Below are 20,918 nucleotides of genomic sequence, written 5' to 3'. Positions count from 1 at the left end.
TTTCAGGAATAGTCATGCTCTCTGATGGTTATTTGTGTGTACTGTACTGTCCAAATCAGGCGTATTTTATTTAAGCAATTTGAGGTTATATATAAGACCTCATTAACCTTATTTATAACATTAGAGATAATAATAAGGAATAACGAATTAATGACAGTAAATACGGCGTACCTAAGGTCAATGATTGTTGTATTCTTCTATGAGTACCGGGTACTGTACGTGTACAGTAATAAGTGAGGCAAAAACAACAACAAAAGGAAGATCCCTTGTGCGCCAGTTTGAGTTGTAAAATCAGCATAAAATTAATAAGGATAAGATTAACCAAAATTTAGCCTATGCAGAGTTTAACAATAAATTAAAAATGTTTTCAGTTCTCGTTGCCCATGCTTTAGAATAATACACAGACCTTAAAGATGCATAATCTCTCTAAAGATGCATAATCTCTCTTATCTCTTTAAGGTCTTTGATCACATATTATTATAATGTTAGCAATATTTTTAAATTTTGTGGCTACTCGCGCGTTTAAATTCAATTTGTCGAACCAGCGCATGAGCATTACTTGAAAAGTATTCCTGTTCAAGGTTAGGCCACAGTATACATACAGTATGGAAACTTGGCTATATAGTACCCTGACGCAAAAATCCGCCATCTTGTTAGGAAGTTCCGCATTGTAATATAGTGAGGTCCACGTTATAATGACAATATTTGATCAACTTTGGTTTTGCTATCATTCGACAAAGCCGGTGGTACTATCCTTTTCTAGGTCCACAACGATGCCAATTATGTTTTTGACAGTGTAGAAATATGATCAATTAATGCAGAGAATCGGCATTGCTATTCTTCTATCTTTATCCACTGTCATTATAACGTGGACCTCACTATAGGAGAAAAACGTTGCCAAGTCTCTCCATTCTGCCACTGAGTGTACACAGCTGTTTCCCAATTCATCCCATTAAATTTGATCTAATAATAATTATCATTTCCTTGATAAAATAATCAATTTAATGTCAAATTAATCAAGAGAATATATTTTTCCATAATTTGATTCAAAAGTTTGCTTCCTTAACTGAGATCACATTTTTATTTTTATACAAACCTGAAATGGCGGCTGATTTAAAAAGCTGTGATACCACAATCTGAATTTCAAAACAACAGAAATTAAGTTATTTGATAGTAAATAATAGAAAAATAGAAATCCTTTTTAAAATAAGTAATTTCAATGGAAATAATTCTAAAATAACCTTTCAATATTATTTATACCGGTACGAGTGGGTCCAACCTTTACATGTAGATTAAATAATGAAGAATGGATGAAGTCTATAGTGAGGTTCATGTTATAATGACAGTATTTGATCAACTTCGGTTTTGCTATCCTTGTCTATCATTCGACAAAGCCGGTGGTACTATCCTTTTCTAGGTCCACAACGATGACAATTATGTTTTTGACAGTGTAGAAATATAGTTAATTAATGCAGAGAATTGGCATCGCTATTCTTCTATCTTTATCCACTGCCATTATAACGTGGACCATACTATAGGATGGTTAGTTATCAACTTTTAAAATGTCATTTCAGGTATTTTAATTTGTGTTTCTCATACGGTAATGTCTAAAAATTATTTAATTGTTCCAAAAATACATTTTTAATCAATCATACGTCTTGTGTACTCAAGTATTTTGATAGAATGTAGAAAAAAATGGCAGCTGAGAATTGTTTGTTTACTTTTGTACAGTCACTGTCAAAAGTGAAAATAAAATATTCTGTCAAACTGACAACATTGCAAAGCGAGAGAGAGATAGCGCCAGTGAGTGCATAGCGAGAGAGAGAGATAGCGCTATCTGTTTTGTTGTATGATAGAAAAGGACAGCATCAGTATTGTCAATCGTACACTACCATTATAACGTGGACCTCACTATAGTATTGATGGGAGGTACGGATCACTTTACTGATCCGGATCAATTGATCTCGTTCACTGCTGCGAGTCAATCAGAAGACCAGGATTGGAACTTCCTAAGGTTACGTGACGAGTATTTTTGCCATGTATAAAGCATTGGTTAGATATAGTGAGGTCCACGTTATAATGACAGTATTTGATCTACTTTGGTTTTGCTATCATTGTCTGTCATTTGATAAAGCCGGTGGTACTATCCTATTCTAGGTCCACAACGATGCCAATTATGTTTTTCACAGGGTAGAAATATAATTAATTAATGCAGGGCATCGCTATTCTTCTATCTTTATCCACTGCCATCATAACGTGGACCTCACTATAGGCGTTTGATTCACAGTTTCCATTCTGTACCTATTCTGTGCTGTACAAACTACTCTCGGTCTCAGACAGCACCGTATCGCACATGCGTCAGTAACGGTTTTTTCCCGTTCCATTCAGTCAGTTCTTTGAATGTAACGTTCTTTGTGATGATGGTTACCGAGCACAGTAACTGGAGCCGTCATTCCATCTTGATGATAATATTATCATCTAATGATGATTTATCATTGAATTCGATTTAATATTCAACATATTATCGTCATTTCATTTGATAAAAGGAAGAGTACTTTTCAATAATATAATTAATAAAATATAATGGTTGTTATACAACTAATGTCAAAAAACACTACAACTAAGTCAGAATATTGTCATTTCAAAGCCAAAACCTAACCCCCTAACCTATCCTTTCACCTTTGAAACAACAAAAAACATGACTCTACCTGGACCCTAGCCCCTTCTAGCATATTGCAATTCCAAAGCAAAAACCTAACCTATCCTCATGAAACATTATTAAATGTAACCTTAATAAAACCTTTGAAACAACAAAAAACATTACTCTACCTGGACCCTAGCCCCTTCTAGCATATTGCAATTTTAAAGCAAAAACCTAACCTAGCCTCATGAAACATTATTAAATGTAACCTAACCTAGCCTCATGAAACATTATTGAATATAACTTGAGAAAACCTAACCCCTAACCCTTTCACATTCAATACTTTGGATTTCAAAGCAAACTCCTAACCCCCTAACCTATCCTTTCACCTTTGAAACAACAAAAACCATAACACTACCTGGACCCTATCCCCTTCTAGCATATTGCAATTCCAAAGCAAAAACCTAACCTATCCTCATGAAACATTATTAAATGTAACCTAACCTATCCTTATGAAACTTATTAAATATAACCTTGATAAAACCTTTGAAACAACAAAAAACATAACTCTACCTGGACCCTAGCCCCTTCTGGCATATTGCAATTTCAAAGCAAAATCCTAACCTATCCTTATGGAACATTATTAAATATAGCCTAAATAAAACCCAACCCTTAACCCTATTTTGTCAATTAGTTGAATTTTTACATTGTTGATAAACGATGTGGCAACCTTGCAATGCGTGAAAGAGATAGCGCCATCTGCTTTGTTGAATGATACACAAGGATAGCAACACCATTGCAAATCACACACTGCCGTTATAACGTGGACCTCACTATAGATACTCAAAGAATACTTTTGAATAACTATGTAATAACTGTGACCGTTGCTGGCCGGTACTCTGTGTCCTGAGAGGAGCTTCTCTTTGTCTCAGAAACAGAGTAACGGCCAGCAACAGTCACAGTTATAACATAGTTATTTAAAAGTATTCTTTGAGTATCTATAGTGAGGTCTACGTTATAATGGTAGTGTACGATTTGCAATGGTGTTGCTATCCTTGTCTTGTTCAACAAATGTGAAAGAGTTAGGGGTTAGTTTTCATTTAGGTTATATTTGATAATGTTTTATTAGGATAGGTTAGGTTTCTGCTTTAAAATTACAATATGCTAGAAGGGGCTAGGGTCTAGGTGGAGTTATGTTTTTTGATGTTTCAAATGTGAAAGGATAGGTTAGTGGGTTAGGATTTTGCTTTGAACCACATGTTTGTGAACATGTTCATGAAATGAACCGCATGTTTGTGAACATGTTCATGAAATGAACCGCATGTTTGTGAACATGTTCATGAAATGAACCACATGTTTGTGAACATGTTCATGAAATGAACCACATGTTTATGTTTTGTTCTAAAGATGACAAATAAATCTAAAGTATTAAATGTGAAAGGGTTAGAGGTTAGGTTTTATTTAGGTTATATTTAATAATGTGTTATTAGGATAGGTTAGGTTTTTGCTTTGAAATTGCAATATGCTAGAAGGGGCTAGGGTGCAGTTAGAGTTATGTTTTTTGATGTTTCAAATGTGAAAGGATAGGTTAGTGGGTTAGGATTTTGCTTTGAAATCTAAATTATTAAATGTGAAGGGGTTAGGGGTTAGTGGTTAGGTTTTTTTTTTGATTATATTTAATAATGTTCCATTAGGTTAGGTTAGGTTTTCACTTTTAAATTGCAATATGCTAGAAAGGGCTAGGGTCCAGGTAGAATAATGCTTTTTGATATTTCAAAGGTGGAAAGATAGGTTAGGATTTTGCTTTGAAATTGCAATATGCTGGAAGGGATTAGAGGTTTTTAAAATAGTTATGTTTATTGATGTTTTAAATGTAAAAGGGGAGGTTGAGGGTTCGGTTTTTGTTTTGAAATGACAATATGCTCATCATGTGTATGATAAGTTATGTTCAATCTAATAGAATCTATAAGGATTAAGCTATTAACATTTTGTTAATAACTTTGGTGTAAACACAGCTTAACTTTATTATCATTATTTTAGGTTAGGATCATTATTGTTTTTTTGTGGACAAATAAGCACAGTAATTATTATTATACAGGCGAATATTTTTCTATCTGCTTTGACGAGTGATAGGATAGCAACATCAATGCTAATATAATACTGCCATTATAACGTGGACCTCACTATAGATACTCAAAGAATACTTTTGAATAACTATGTAATAACTGTGACCGTTGCTGGCCGGTACTCTGTGTCTGAGACATAGAGAAGCTGCTTGTGCTGTGGTTAGGCCTTTCCTATCTCTTTCTTTATCACTATATCCTATTACGTGGATCGTGGAGTTTACTGAACTTACTTGCTTCTTTGTGTTATTTTATGATTCAAATAATTATAAGGGTAAGAATTCATTTTCATAATCATTTTGATAAATATAATTTATTTTTCAAATTTATATTAATTTGGCTATTGGTAGTATTATATCAATTTTGTAGATTCAGTACTAATCTACTAACGTTTCTAAAGCCGCGTTTACAACAAAGTTATTAACAAAATGTTAGTAGCCTAACTTAATCCTTGTAGATTCTATTAGATTGAACGGAACTTGACATATGCTCATCATGTGTATGATAAGTTATGTTCAATCTAATAGAATCTATAAGGATTAAGCTATTAACATTTTGTTAATAACTTTGGTGTAAACACAGCTTAACTTTATTATCATTATTTTAGGTTAGGATCATTATTGTTTTTTTGTGGACAAATAAGCACAGTAATTATTATTATACAGGCGAATATTTTTCTATCTGCTTTGACGAGTGATAGGATAGCAACATCAATGCTAATATAATACTGCCATTATAACGTGGATCTCAATGTACTTTATAAGGTAATATTATCAATTACACAAAATTATTGTGGGTGAACTCCTCACTTTCTGCATTATCACCTACAATACAGTTCCAAATAACTTAATTGCTATATTCATTAAAAAATGTGTGTTTACTAAAAATTTGAGAACCTCTAAACAGTCTTTACTTAGTATTTTTTTACCACCTATATCATTGAAATAAGGGGCAAGGTAGGCAGTTGAAAAATTTACGCCTTGAAAATTCTGGTTGTTTTTGTAGTATGTAGGGAATTTCAAGATCATATTATTACTTCTTGTGTTGTGCTCATGGATATTTCTTCTGTATTGCTTGTCTGGTTTGAATTTGTTTATGTGCATTATTGTTTTGAGTATGTATAGGGATATTAATGTGAGGATCCTATCCTGCCTGTATGGTTTGCAGTATGTATCGTAGATTTAGGTATAAAGGTAACGTATGGTACATCATTTATGATTATTATAATTTTCTTTTGGAGAATTAGAACTTGCACAATGTAGTAGGTCTGGGGGCTGCTTCCCATGCTATTATTCCATAGCCCATATGTGATGTAAATAGCGAGTAGTAAGCTATCAGCAGTTTTTTGTTAGCTATTGCCTTTATACGTTTGATGACATAGAGGGCTGAGGACAGTTTACCCACCGATTTTTCAATGTGTTTGTCCCATGTCAGGTGTGCATCAAGTGTAGTTCCCAAAAATCAAGCCGTATCTTTCACCTCTTCATCTGTATTTAGTTTTCGGTTGCATTTGTTGATCTTGTATTGAAGTTTATACTGTACTTTTTGAGGTGTTTATATTAAGTTTCAGGTTTATCAGAGCTGTCTTTGTTGAAGTTATGGTAGTATTATACTTGATACTTGTTGTCGTTGTCGAAGACTGGAGATTCCAGATAGACAGTGTCATGAACAAGATTGGTTGGTAGCCATTTTGGCTAGTCGTAGGACTGATTCAAAAAAGGGGCTTGTCCTCAAGCTCAGCAAATGAGTAGAGTGGCCTGTCGTTCAGCTTCAGCTTCACTGTGCTAAGCAGTTTATCTCTTGGTAAATTTCTTACTTTGCTGGGCAGCCTGTTGAACATTCGAATGGCTGCTGCTGGGTAGCTGTTGTAGGTGCTGCTCAATCGTGTGTGGGATGCCTCAAGGTCAGCAGCTCGGCGCGTATTCTTGTGAATCGGTATTGTTCTTGAAATCTTCAGTAGATCTGGGAACTTACCCACACTAAGACAATCATTTATTGCCCTTGCCATTGGTCTTGCTATTAAGTGTACTGTCGATTTCAAGATAAATGTTGACAGGCCATAAATGTCCTGTGTTTTGGAGTTCTTCAATCCTCTGATAGTGTTCTGTATCCTCCTTGGGTTAACCTCCCCCCACACATACATACTTACACCATCTCTGGTGTTGATGCCAACAACTGGATCGTGGTCGCCTGTTTCGTCCAGGTCCTTCAACACATTACCAGCAGCCTCAACAAAATAATTGTTGAAATCGTCTGGGCTGAGTGGAGAGTCTACCTGGGGCTTCTTTGAACGATGTTCGTTGATCACATCCCAGGCCGCTTTGCACTTGTTGTCTGCATTCATGATGATGTTGGCTGTGTGCTCTCTCTTTGCCTGTCTGACATTCCTTCGGTACTCATTGTTTACTCTCAGGTAGAGCCTGTAGCTGTTTTGTATCTTTTCTTGAGTTTCGGCTGTCTTGTATTGATGGTTTAGCAGCATCACTAGTTCTTCTGCCTACAGAGATCCCCTGTGAACCATGTTCTCTCGTTTGAAGTGTGGGACAGTGGACCTCTATTGAGTCTTGTGAATTTTCTCATCACTTTAGGGTATACAGAGTTGAAAGCGCTTATGTACCCAGTAATCAATATATCAAATGTCAGTTCTGGATGTGTGGTGCTGAATACTTGATTCCAGTTTATGCTGCTCAATTTCTGGCAGAGCTCTGGAATTTGCTCTTCTCTGACTACTCTGGTGTTGGAGCTGTAATTTGATTTCCATGCAGCTTCTGATGCAATTTCACCTTTTCCAGCCTCTTGTTGGATCTGGAAGACAACCGCGCAGTGGTCTGAAATCATGGGGTCAACTACTTTAACTGTATAATCCCAGGAATCCATATTTGTAAGAAATGTGTCCAGGCATGCAGTTCCTCTTGTTGGAAGGTGACTGGCTACAAACAATCCATGATGACGCAAAAGGTTTGTGAAACTGTCTCTCATCCTGGATGGTGTCTCGAGATGTATGTTAAAGTCACCTCCTATCATCACACTTCTTTTGTGGGTTTTTATCAAAAACGATAGGAACTCATCAAACAATGTCAGGAATTGATCAAAGTCCCCATCTGGGGATCGATATACTGTGACTGCAATTATGTCATAATCCACTAAATGAATTGCAGCTATCTCCAAAGTGAATTCAGCACTGAACTGTTCAACATCTATCTTAATACACTTCAGGTTTCTTTGCAGATAAACAGCTGCTCCTCCATTCCTATGTAAATTTCTAGTGAATATACTTCCCAGCTTCAGTGATTTGATGCTACTGTAGATTTCAATCTCCTCCTCCCTCAGCCAATGTTCAGTTATGCATACTATACTGGGGTCCAAATCGTCCACGAAAATTTCAAGGACATCATTTCTCGTTCTGAGACACTGTACATTTAAAAGTATGATCTTGAGTGTATCATAGTGTCTCTGTTCCATCCAAGGTGTAGGTGAGCCTACCTCAGTGCCCCCCCCCCTGCGTCTTTATGAATAAAAAAGGTCTCAGAGTGACATATTTTGGCCATTTGGTGCTGTCCATTATTGAGTCTTTCATGTCATATTCAACACCCAGTTTAAAGCTGCAGTACGACTTGCTTTTACTCACAAGTTTTTCGACTGTAAAAATACAATTTGGAAATGTCCTGGTCAAAAATCTTTCAACATCCTCATTGGTGGTACCCCTCTTAATTTTTCTCAGGTGGAACCATGCTCTCTTTTCTCCAACGAGAGTAGACAGTAATTCTACATCTTTTGGGGTTGTATTTGACCCTATTATTGTCTTGTTTGCCACATTCACAGTTTTCCTGTTTGCCCTTGTAGCTCTGGCATAGTTCATTTTTGTCTCAGTCATATTTTTTAATGAGTCATCATCTTTAGATAATACAGCCACTTGATAATCTAGTGGGATAGTCTTTTTGGTTCTATATTTTCTGTTTGATGCTATCTTCCACTCGGATTTGTCATTTTCTTTACACTTAATTGAAGAAAAACTATGGTTATTTACATTTTCTTCAAGTCTATCGCTTCCCTGTTGCAGAGAATAGTCAAATAATGGAGAATCTATTTCATTTATTTTATTATTTGAAGCAGTGGTTGGAGGAAAATTGGAGTTAGCAACCTCTGGGTCTGGATCAACTTCATTGGGTAATTTTACTTGATTAATTGAGTCGTCCTTGTTTTTGTTGACATCAACGTTGTCACTATCCGGTCGATCATTGCCCTTAGTCGATAATTTATTGTCACATTTATCCAGGTCGATATTCACTATTGACTTTCTTCGAACTGTCGACTTATTTCGCTGACTTCGAAGGCTGTGGCTGGTGGGAATTTTTGTTCCTACACGCTCGTTAAAGTTCGAATTCAAACAAACAGCTGGTTTAACAACGTGTTTTGAACTGTCACTGTTTATGTCACACATATTTTTCAATTTTAAGTCTATTAAAATTTCAATCTTTTCTAATAGATCATTATTAAATGACCTAACTAAATCTAGTTTTGTGTCCATTTCATCTACCTTTGTTGATATGGATAGAAAGTCGTCAAAATTTAGCTTCCTCAATGAAGCTAACCTATTATCACAGACTCCACAATGCCACTTCACAATGCCCCCAAGTGATTGGATCTTCACGTAATTATCATTAGAAAATTTCACACCCTTCGTGTGAAACCATTTTTTAATGGTTTGAAAATAAATCACAGAAAATGGCTTCTTCATTTTCTTTTATGGTTTTAACACAGACACCACACGGCGAGTTTGCAACCTCTTCCACTTGACTCATCTTGACTATATTTTGATTGTAGTTCTTCCTGGTCGTTTCCATTTATGATTAAAGTTGTGTCATCGGCGAATAGATTACATTTATAGAACATTGGAAGTTGTTTGGGTAAACCGTTTATGTAAATGAGAAATAGTAACGGTCCCAGAACAGACCCTGCGGTACTCCATTTTTCATGGGTAGGGTTAGAGATCTGGGGGTCATGGTTTCGTCTTTGTTTTTGTATCAAAGCTCCACGCATTGGTATCTGTTTGTTAGATAGTCTTCCAACCACTTTTTTGCTTGGCCTTGTATTCCTATTTTGTAAATTTCTGTTTTTAGTATGTTCCAGTCCAGACTGTCGAAGGCCTTTTTAAGATCCAGAATGATTGCAGAAAACTTTTTCTTTTTTCGCAGTTTTGTGTGACAAAGTATAGAGGTCTGCTAAGGCGGTGTCTATTGTCTTATCGTTTCGGAATCCATGTTGGTGAAGGTGTAGTTTTTTGTTTTGATTAGGTAATTCCACATTTTCAGATAAATTGCTTTTCCCAGGTATTTTGATGATGTAGGTAGTGTTGCTTTTGGTCGGAAATTTTCTATATTTGTTCTATCATTTTTTAAAAATATTTTGGATATACAAATGATATTTTCATGTAGTCTGGTACTGTTGTTTCTGCAATATAGTCTACTATTTGTACAATTGGGTGATAAATTTCTTCACGACAGTGGTACAGAAGTTTTAACGGGATCCCATCTATTCCGGCCGAGTGTTTATGCTTAGTCGTCATTAAGATATCAATCAGATCTTTTTTTGAATGTGCTCTCAAATTTTTCCAATAGGACCTCGTTTTCCTTCAGTTCATGTGGTATAGTATAGTCTCAATAAAAATGTTGTACTTCTGGGTCACTGTTTTTGATCTTGTAAGTTCCTTCCAATTTTCCTTTTGGAGTGCCAGTCTCACTAGATCCATGTTCTCAGGATTCAGCCGTCTAAAGTTCACCATATCATCCTGTCTGCGGCTTATGGATGCATCAAGACTGCATTCTATTCCCCTGTGGTCTGATATTGCATTTGCATGATCAATTACTTTTATTTTAGGATTGCAGAGGTTTGAAATGCAGTGACCTATGCTTGTTTCAGAGTTACATGTTTGTCTTGTTGGTGGAAGCCGTAGTGGAATCCAAGTCATGGTGGTCTAAAAATTGACATTAGAAAGAATTTGACTCGAGATTGGAGAATATTATCTGCAAGATAAGTAGAGCCAACTCTATAGAGTGGGCCAAGACGAGTTTATGCATTGATAAAAATTATGGTTAATCTCATAGTCGCTAATTATTGACATTTTCCAATGTATTTGTGATATGCTATTAAACACAGCGTAACTGTACCTAATTTCGTGGTAATTGAAGTTCATCGATATTAATAAGGTAGAGTTTATTTTTGTCATTCATTTATTAAAGTATAGGCTTCACGTTTTATTTATAAGTTTTAGTGTTAATTCATTTTTTTCTTTCAACAGTTCCAGAAAATTGGTTTCGCTTAAAGGCTTTGATTATTAGGACAAACCTGGAAGGCGTGGAGGATTAGGATTGTGAAATAATCTGCCAAATTCCAAAATCAAACAAAACTGCCAAACAGGACACCTTCCATTACAAACTACCAAAATGAACTGTATGTTGTTTGTTTTCTATTATTTCATTCCAATTTATTTCATCCAATTCCAATTCTTAAAATATGACACTGAGCCTTGATGTGACTAATGCATTTTTTGGTTCTACTCCAAGTAATTGATTTTCAATTTTTGCCAATCATGTGTTTTTTTATCAATTTATTTGCAAATGCTCTGAGTTGAACATATATTGTTTTTGTTCTCTATTGGTCTGTTTTACATAGTTTTGTTTTCCTTGAACACAAAAAGTAACATTTGAAAAATATTTCAGAACTAAAATTTCAACTTATAACTGAAACCAATTGATATTCTATCAACAAGAAGTCTGTTTTCTGTTATTATATCTTCCATTGTGTCAGTGCTAAGAAAATCCTCTTTCCAGATGTATACATTTTCGAAAAATCATTAACATTCATACATAACATTTTTATAAACAACACTACCTAACGAAGAATCATTCAGCTCAGCGATTACTTGGTTCCTTGGTGTCTTGGTTCTGTTATGCGAAGCATAGTCCAGTCACAAGGTAGAGAAAAAGAGCCTGGGGGAAATTAATTTCGAACATGCTAAATTTCCATGCAAGGATCTTTAAATAGTCAAAATCGGAGATATAGTCGATTAAAAACGGAAATTCCTCTAAATTAGTTTTTTCCGAAAATTTGACTCGTTTTTGGAAAAAATAAGGTAAGATTCAATGAAGATAGAAAGCTCCAAAGTATTTCATTCAAAATTGTATTATCTAATAAAGCGAGAGTAATTTTTTTCTGTCCGATGGCTGATTTGGCGAAAATCTCAAAGAACTGTAAAAGAAACAAAAATCCATGGTTTTTGGGGCACTCTGTACAAGTCTTCAGGCCTAGAAGGTCAACTTTTTGTATTCAATATGTCAAATCCTCCAGAATTATTGCAAGAAAAAATAAGCATGCTCGGAGTTTTTGCCAGCAAAAATTACCTGGTGACTGGACTGACAGCTGCAGAACTATTGAGAATGGGCCTACTGTAATGCAAATATGTCGCTTGGCGCTTTTATGTTTATTACCTTATACTGGATTCTGAAACGTATTACGGAAGTTTGGCTTTCGGTTCCATATTGCTAAATACCCAATCCTAGATAGGAATAATATGTGAATTTTTTCTCTATTTTTTTACTTTCCTTGCCCTATTACCATAGGTAAGGAAAGTATTGCTTTCCGAAAAAATTAAGGTACCCCAATTTGTAAATTTCTATACGTTTCGAGGTCCCCTGAGTCCAAAAAAGTGGTTTTTGGGTATTGGTCTGTATGTGTGTGTGTGTGTGTGTATGAGTGTATGTGCGTCTGTGTACACGATATCTCATCTCCCAATTAACGGAATGACTTGAAATTTGGAACTTAAGATCCTTCCTCTATAAGGATCCGACAAGAACAATTTCGAACAAATCCAATTCAATATGGCGGCTGAAATAGCGAAAATGTTGTCAAAAACAGGGTTTTTCGCGATTTTCTCGAAAACGGCTCCAACGATTTTGATTAAATTTATACCTAGAATAGTCATTGATAAGCTCTATCAACTGCCACAAGTCCCATATCTGTAAAAATTTCAGGAGCTCCGCCCCATCAATGAAAGTGTGATTTTAGATTCCCAATTATCAGGCTTCAGATACAATTTAAACAAAAAATTCCAAATGGAAAAGATTGCAAACTGTTGGCAACAGTTGATTCTATTAAATCATTCACTATGAAGAGATAGCAGACCTCGTGTGTCTCCAGCGTTATAGTCCTGTCATCAGCTGGCTTAGATCTTTGCATAGTAGACTTGAGATGCGCGGGAACACTAGCGTCAGGTAATAAGTTTTCATAACGGCAAGGAAAGTTGTGTGAGTGCGCAACACCAGATTTTTACATTTTAACATGAATCATAATGAAAAAAAAATTATTATTTATTTATTTATAATTTTTACAATAAAAATATTTATTTTCAATTTCTATTAGTTAGAAAACATCATTTTATTCTCCATAAGATGGCAGCACCAACTCCATTTAGCCAAAATTGGCTCTTGGTTCCTTTACGCATAAAGCCGTCCATACTGCAAACAAAAATCCATTAATAATGAACCAATATCGCTCTTTCCATATAAATCCAATAATAATAATAACCCATATCGCTCCTTCTATTTAAATTAATCTATTACTTGTTATATATTGGTTTGGATGGACAAATGGTAACTGGATATTACTGAGGCTCATTGAATTATTATTAACTTAATATACAAACTATACAGGGTGGGTGAAAAGATCGAGAAAGGCTTAATATCTCATACACAAAGGTAATTTGATGGTGGGTGTGATTGGGGATCCTACTAAAATTTAAAATACCACTTTACTATGACTTGAAAAAATCTGGCCCGCCATTTTGAATGCAACTTTGTTTTTTTAAATAGAAAGGTGGTCATGCGATACATGATTTTCATACGGAATTTCAAGGCAAAACGAATGGTGAATCACATTTTTCCATGAGATACTAAGCCGTTCTCATACTTTTTTCTTCACTTTCTGCTTCGAATAGTATTGACTAATAATGTGAATATCTTGGAATGGTTTGAGATATCGATATGCGGCTTTCGCCATTCATTTTTTCTTGAAATTCCGTATCGAAATTATGAATCACATGACCACCTTCCTATTCAAAAAAACAAAGTATGGCCAGATTTTTGAGTCACCTTTACAGTCATAGTAAAGTAGTATTTTCAATTTTAGTAGGATCCCCAATAACACCCACCGTCAAATTACCTTTGTGTATGAGATATTAAGCCGTTCTCGGACTTTTCGCCCACTCTGTATACAGAGTTTGTGAAAATTATGGAAACCGCTTAATATTAAAAGTATAATTTGACAGTCTGTATCCTATTCGAATAAAAAAAACGAATTCTTCCTGTGACCTCAAATTGGGTGTATTTCAAATTGACCAGTATTTCAACTTTTCATTATTTGTGTTGATTATCTCAAATTGTCAAATAATTCAATTGTCATCTAAATTTATAGGTAAGACAAATTGAAATCTGGCTGATCTGAGGAACTCCCTTCAAATTTTTGTTCTGCCATTTTGAATCCAACTTCATTTTCTTTCAATGGGAAACTGGTCAAGTGATTCATGATTTCAATACAGAATTCAGAGAAAATGAATGGCAAACAGCATATTTGAATTTACTAATAGTTCCAGTCAAGGAAGGGTTATAGAGGGGAAAAGTTTGGAACACAATTTTTGACCCCGTAGTTCTATTTAGCTTAGGGTAGTAAGGAAGTAAACATATCAGATGTCCCCCATAAACATGCATGTGTATCATGCACATACACATTTAAGTTCATCATCAGTGAGAGGCTTCTAACGTAAAATAAATAAACTACTGGAAAATTACAAATTATAATGTTGGAAAAATAATTTAACCTCAAATAGAGCAGCAAGAAAAAATAAAACATAGAGATACAAAAACCTAACATCAAAAACTTTTGCCTCAAGCTTTTCGCTGTGATCACAGGTGTGATGACATAACAATGTATGACGACTGTGTATATCATGCATGTTCTACCGTTAGTGACCAGCCTAACTCGAAAACTCTGCACCTTACAAACTTGACTATTCTATATATGCAATTGAAGCCTACATAACTTCCTAAAATATTTATCTAACAACTTTTTCTATATCTTCTATAGTTTTCGAGATATCCGCTCTTGAAGGTGTTTTTGAAAAAACACTTTTGCCTATAAATTTTTGTTATTTTTGCTCATAACTTTCCCAGAATCGATGGATTGAATCTATGAGGAATCCATCCTGATCATGAGCTTATAAAACATTGAATTCTCTTCAATTTTATGTAAAATTTCACAATTTCATGCATTTTTCCACGACTGTTGCAGCAGCTTTAGTGTTGTTTGTGAAATCTTCAGTTTTGCAACAATAGACCAATTGACAAAGAAATATGGAAGGAATATTTTTGATTTTGCAGCTTTGTTGAGACCAGTTAGGAAGTAGGGGTGGGGACTTTTGATACGTTTACCTCCTTAATAGTTACCGGAACTCTAAAAAGAACTGTGGGGTCAAAAATTGTCTTCCAAAATTTTCCTTCTATACCTTTATTCGAGCTTTCATTGTCTTGAGTATAATAATTATTTAAAAACAAAAATGTTATAAATGAGTAACCTAGGAATCGAAAATAATAAACTATCGAATTTTATTTTTCGTGAACTATAAAAGTTTATTCAGTCTATTAAAATTAAACTATCAAATTTTAAGTGTTATGCTAATTCATTATAGGTAATTCATTATCTCCAGTAAGGTAGACCAATGATTACATAATTAAATCTTAAACTTACTGCAATATAGTAACAGTTACAGGTCAAATGAGTTTTGAAAAAATCTTCCATATACAAAATACCATTATTATGACTATAACGATTATGTTGGTCACTTAATAATATTGTAAAAATTAATGTTCTAATATTTGGCTCGAATATTCTGAACAAAGTATTTTGCTTCAGTACAGATCAGGCTACTCTTCTGTAATATAGGTGGAGTGTAATTAATTTACATTATGAAGAATATCACTAGACTCATCTTTCATAAATAATTTAACAAACTAACCAACTCATCAAAAATGGTTCATAATTATAAATTCCAATTCAGTTGGTACTGTATGAAATTATTAACTTTTATTTTCAGCGTCAAATCTTTGGTCCTTCCGGAATGACATGATACGATTACAGAAAGATTTTCTCCGGATAAAAACGACTACTGAATTTGATTTCCCAAGCCTTCAATGCCATCAGTGTCAACACACACCAACTGATATCATACCAGCAAGTCCATATCTTACATTCAGCGATTTGGAAATACATCTGACTAGCAACGAACATAGACAGAAGAATGGTAATCGCGATTTTCATATTTATTGTACTCCATGTAGGAAATTTCTTACCATGACAAACAGTTTGACACACAGTAGAAACAATATTATTCAACATCTTGAAAGGAAGGCTCATAAAGCTGAGTTTCAAAGAGCTGTTGATGAGGCGCTCCCCATCATCTCAGGAAAGCTGAGGTCATTGCAACTTAATTTTGATGTATTTGATGCAAAGCTTAATGACTTGATTGAAAAGTTTTCCTGTATTATGGAGCCACCTAAAATCGATCCTGTACCAGTGCCTGTACCTGCGGCACCTGCTCCTAAATATCATCCTAATTCGTCCATTATTTGTAATGCTTGTAAATGCACTGTATCCACTTCCAGTGACAATAATGCAATTTTCAAGAGCGGTGATTCTGAAAGAGTTGAAAATTATAGACCCATTAGTATTCTAAATGTAATAAGTAAAATTTTGAAAGAGTAGTTTTAAATAGGCTATTGATGCACCTGGAAGAAATTAATTTCATATGTGATGAACAGCATGGGTTCCAGAAAGGGAAATCTACTAAGACTGCAATAGTATCCCTTGTTGAAAGACTAATAGATATAATAGATTCAGGTGAGAAGGCAGCCGCAATATTTCTTGATTTATCCAAAGCTTTTGATTGTGTGAACCATAGAATATTATTGGAAATACTAAAAACTGTAGGTGTGAATGGTATAGAACTAAATGGTTTGAATCATATCTCATAGGTAGAAACCAGTGTGTTGAGCTTACCAAGGTGGATGGGAATGAAATAGTAAAAATTAAATCTCAAAAACTGGAGGTCCAGGCTGGAGTACCTCAAGGCTCAATTCTGGGTCCCTTACTGTTTCTGTTGTATGTGAACCAATTACCAAAAGAGTTAAAAGATCACAGAGCTCTGTTGTTTGCTGATGACACATCGCTTATCTTTAACAATTATTTATTAGATAGTCTAGAAATAAATGCTTTTACTGGAGTACAGTCAATTGTCCAATTCTTGAAGCAAAGGCATTAACAATAAATAGTAAGAAATGTCAATTCCTACAATTCAAAAGTAATATAATTCAGTAGAGGATAGAGAAATAAATGTGTTTGTAGAGGAAAATGAATTAGACCAAGAAGAGAAAGTAGCATTCTTGGGAATTTTATTGGACAGGAAATTAACATGGCATCCTTACATTGAGAGGATATGTAATAAGATATCATCTGGGGTATTTGTCCTGCGGCAGCTTGCTAGGCTGAATGATAAAAAACTACTGTTAACTGCTTACCATGGACTTATACTATCTCATATTAGGTATGCTATTTTAGTATGGGGTAATTCATCTCAACAAAATATGGACAGGGTGTTTAAGATTCAAAAGAAGGCACTCAGATGTATAGAGAAAGTGAATAGGTTAGACTCTTGTAGGCCTTTATTTAAAAAGCTTGGTCTATTAACTGTGCCATCTTTGTATGTATATGAAGTTGTAATGCATGTGAAAACGAGTGGTGTGATCCAGAATTCAGATGTTCATGAGTATAATACGCGAAACAGAGCAGATTATCATATAATGGGTCACAATAGTAGGTTATTTGAACAAAAACCAGATTATATTGGTAGGAAATTTTATAACAAGCTACCTCAAATCTTGAAAAGTAATGATGATTTGAAGATTTTCAAAAAACAAATTAAAAAATATTTAGTTGATAGAGCTTTTTATAGTGTACAAGAATTCCTTTCAAACCTAAACTAGGTTGAACTACTTAGTGTTAGAATTATTATGTAATAACATGACTTGTCTTATACTCCATGACTGGAGTCTTTAGGACGTAATCTTAAAAAATCATGCATGTTCTACCGTTAGTGACCAGCCTAACTCGAAAACTCTGCATCTTACAAACTTGACTATTCTATATATGCAATTGAAGCCTACATAACTTCCTAAAATATTATCTAACAACTTTTTCTATATCTTCTATAGTTTTCGAGATATCCGCTCTTGAAGGTGTTTTTGAAAAAACACTTTTGCCTATAAATTTTTGTTATTTTTGCTCATAACTTTTCCAGAATCGATGGATTGAATCTATGAGGAATCCATCCTGATCATGAGCTTATAAAACATTGAATTCTCTTCAATTTTATGTAAAATTTCACAATTTCATGCATTTTTCCACGACTGTTGCAGCAGCTTTAGTGTTGTTTGTGAAATCTTCAGTTTTGCAAACAATAGACCAATGACAAAGAAATAGAATAGAATAGAAAATATATTTATTGATACAAGAAAAAACATAACATGACCTCAATCAATAATAATTTGATGATTACACAAATATATATATTATGACATGACCTGTTGGTCGTCTGCCAAGTTGAGCTATTTTATTGATTTAAAATTCACATGCAAGTATTTGAAATTGAATTTATCCAATTTGAAAAATTCCAAATTTTAAACAATTTGGAATCAATCAACCAAAGAGATCATGGCAACAAAAGTATTTCATATGAAATTACATTATACTACATATGCAGGAGTAAAAAAAGAAAAGCAGTGAAACCATCAAGTATTATTATATTCCTGTATTAGCATTTTTCTGTAAGCCCAAGCATTCCTCACAAAACCTATCAGCGCCCTCCAATCACTACCATTCAAAAACCCTACCACCTGATCCTCTGATAGCTCTCTATCGCCTAAATGCGCTCCTCTTATCTCTGCTAGTACTGGACACCTTTCGATAAAATGCATTGTATCCTCCCTTTCCCTCCTATTGCATAACGTACATATGGTCTGAATTCCCTCTCTTCCCACACTACTATTCAAGTACCATAGACCTCCCCTTGATCTGAATATGATTGACTTCTCATTGCGGGTGAGATTGGCTCCTATATAATTATTGTGTTCGGTGATTGGGTTCAAACGTGAATAGACAGTATAATTTACAGATTGCCTTGCTCTTTCTCTCCATTTCTCTCTACATTCGTTTTTTATACATTCATTAATATTATTCAAACTTTGCCTTAGTACATCCCGCATTCCTTCCTCCCATCTTGGCAATTCAATGTTATATTTTTCAGCCTGCTCTTTCCACACTTTATACCATCCTACTTTCTGTTCAAACATTTTCTGTGCAAGTTTTCGTGGCAGCCTGTTTGGTCGCAAAGAAAGGGTTCTTATAATATAGCTGTAATGCATCTCAAATAAATAATGGTGTAAATTATACTTATTGACTTCCAAATAGATGATATAATTGGGTGTTGATTGCGGTAACGAAAATAATTTCTTGATAAAGGCTCTATGTAACCGTTCTACTTCTTCAAATTGCTTATATCCCCACACCTGACCACCATAGCTCACAAGAGCTCTTACAACCGCATCAAAATTACCCACTTACTTTCGATGTTTATTTCATTTTGGGCCACAAAACTATTCCACACATTATTCAATGCAAACTTTGCCACTGACACTCTCTCTCTGACATGCTCACTGAACGCCAACTGAGGAGTGAATGTTACGCCTAGATATTTGTACTTGTTTACAACTCCGATCCGCTCTTCTCCCCAGTACCACCTCTCATGATGGGCCAGTCTCCCTCCCCTTCTCATCACCATTATCTTAGTTTTGTCGGTATTGATTGTAAGTCCCCACGTCTCACAGTAATGTTTCAAACATATTATCATTTTTTATAATGCTTTCGGCGTGGATGCAATCAGAATCAAATCATCGGCATACATAAGTCCTTTAATATTCAACTCGTCCACCCATATCCCTTCTTCCATATTATCAAAAATATCATTAATAAACAGGGTGAATAAAATCGGGGACAACAAGCAGCCTTGTTTTAATCCGTTCTCTGTATAGAATGCATTACTCAGCCCATCCTTCTTATTTTGACTATTTTTACACCAAACAAACGCCCGTGTATTCTCATATAATTTCTGGACAATTCTCACAAATTTGCTAGACAACCCAATCTGAAACAACTTATAAATTAAAGCATTACGATCTACTTTATCGAAAGCGGCCTTGAAGTCAACATACAAACAATAAACTCTATCTTTCCTTCTCCTCAGTTTCAAATTGATGATGCTGTATAAACTGAATATATTATCCACTGTACTGTATCCTTTTCTAAATCCCGCCTGTTCCTCATTTATTACTTCATTTTTCTCTACCCATTCGTTTAATCTATTCAGAAAAATTCCTGCGAAAATTTTTGCAAATGCATTGATGAATTGTATGCCTCTGTAATTAGCAACTTCATTCAAATCACCTTTTTTATGAATTGGGAAGATAACCGCTTCCGAAAAATTGTCAGGCACCAATCCTGTATCATAAATATAATTATAAAAATTGAGCAGCAAATTTAAGAATTGATCTGGAGCTGATTTGAAAAATTCTGCCGGTATGCCGTCAGTGCCCGGAGCTTTATTACATTTTGCCTTTTTCAATACCAAATTCAGTTCTTCTTTCGTTATTTTTGCATCTAGTTTTTCGTCCTCTATGAACGGTATGGCATATGCTATTTTATCTGCCTCAACTTCAACGGAAAGTAAGTTTTTAAAATGTTTGACCCAGCTTCCAATATCTATCTGGCCTGTACACTTGAAGGATGTTCTTTTAAACTTTTTCACCGAGTCCCAAAACTGTTTCGAGTCGCGCACATTTTCTAAGCATTTTCTAATATTATCATAATACTCGGCTTTTTTAGTTTTACACAACTGAATGTACTTTTTGTTTTCCTCTGCATAGATTTGTCTAGCTTGCTGACTATTCACCCTCCTAAAAAGTCTAAGACAGGCAAAACTTCTTTTTCTCGCTTTA

At 34.7% G+C, this 20,918-nt stretch overlaps 1 long non-coding RNA gene across 1 annotated transcript; it reads left to right on the top strand.

Annotated features, from left to right (window-relative positions):
* Window positions 1–4,881: 4,881 nt before the first annotated feature.
* Window positions 4,882–15,981, top strand: LOC111053601. The gene is made up of 3 exons (XR_005572092.1): window positions 4,882–5,038; window positions 11,063–11,214; window positions 15,908–15,981. It is a non-coding gene; the product is annotated as an uncharacterized LOC111053601 (long non-coding RNA).
* Window positions 15,982–20,918: the final 4,937 nt, after the last annotated feature.

This window comes from Nilaparvata lugens, chromosome 8 (assembly GCF_014356525.2).
Source record: "Nilaparvata lugens isolate BPH chromosome 8, ASM1435652v1, whole genome shotgun sequence".
NCBI classification, from domain to species: Eukaryota; Metazoa; Arthropoda; class Insecta; order Hemiptera; family Delphacidae; genus Nilaparvata; species Nilaparvata lugens.
Note: the sequence above shows the minus strand (reverse complement) of the source record. Positions and strands in the feature narration are given on the sequence as shown.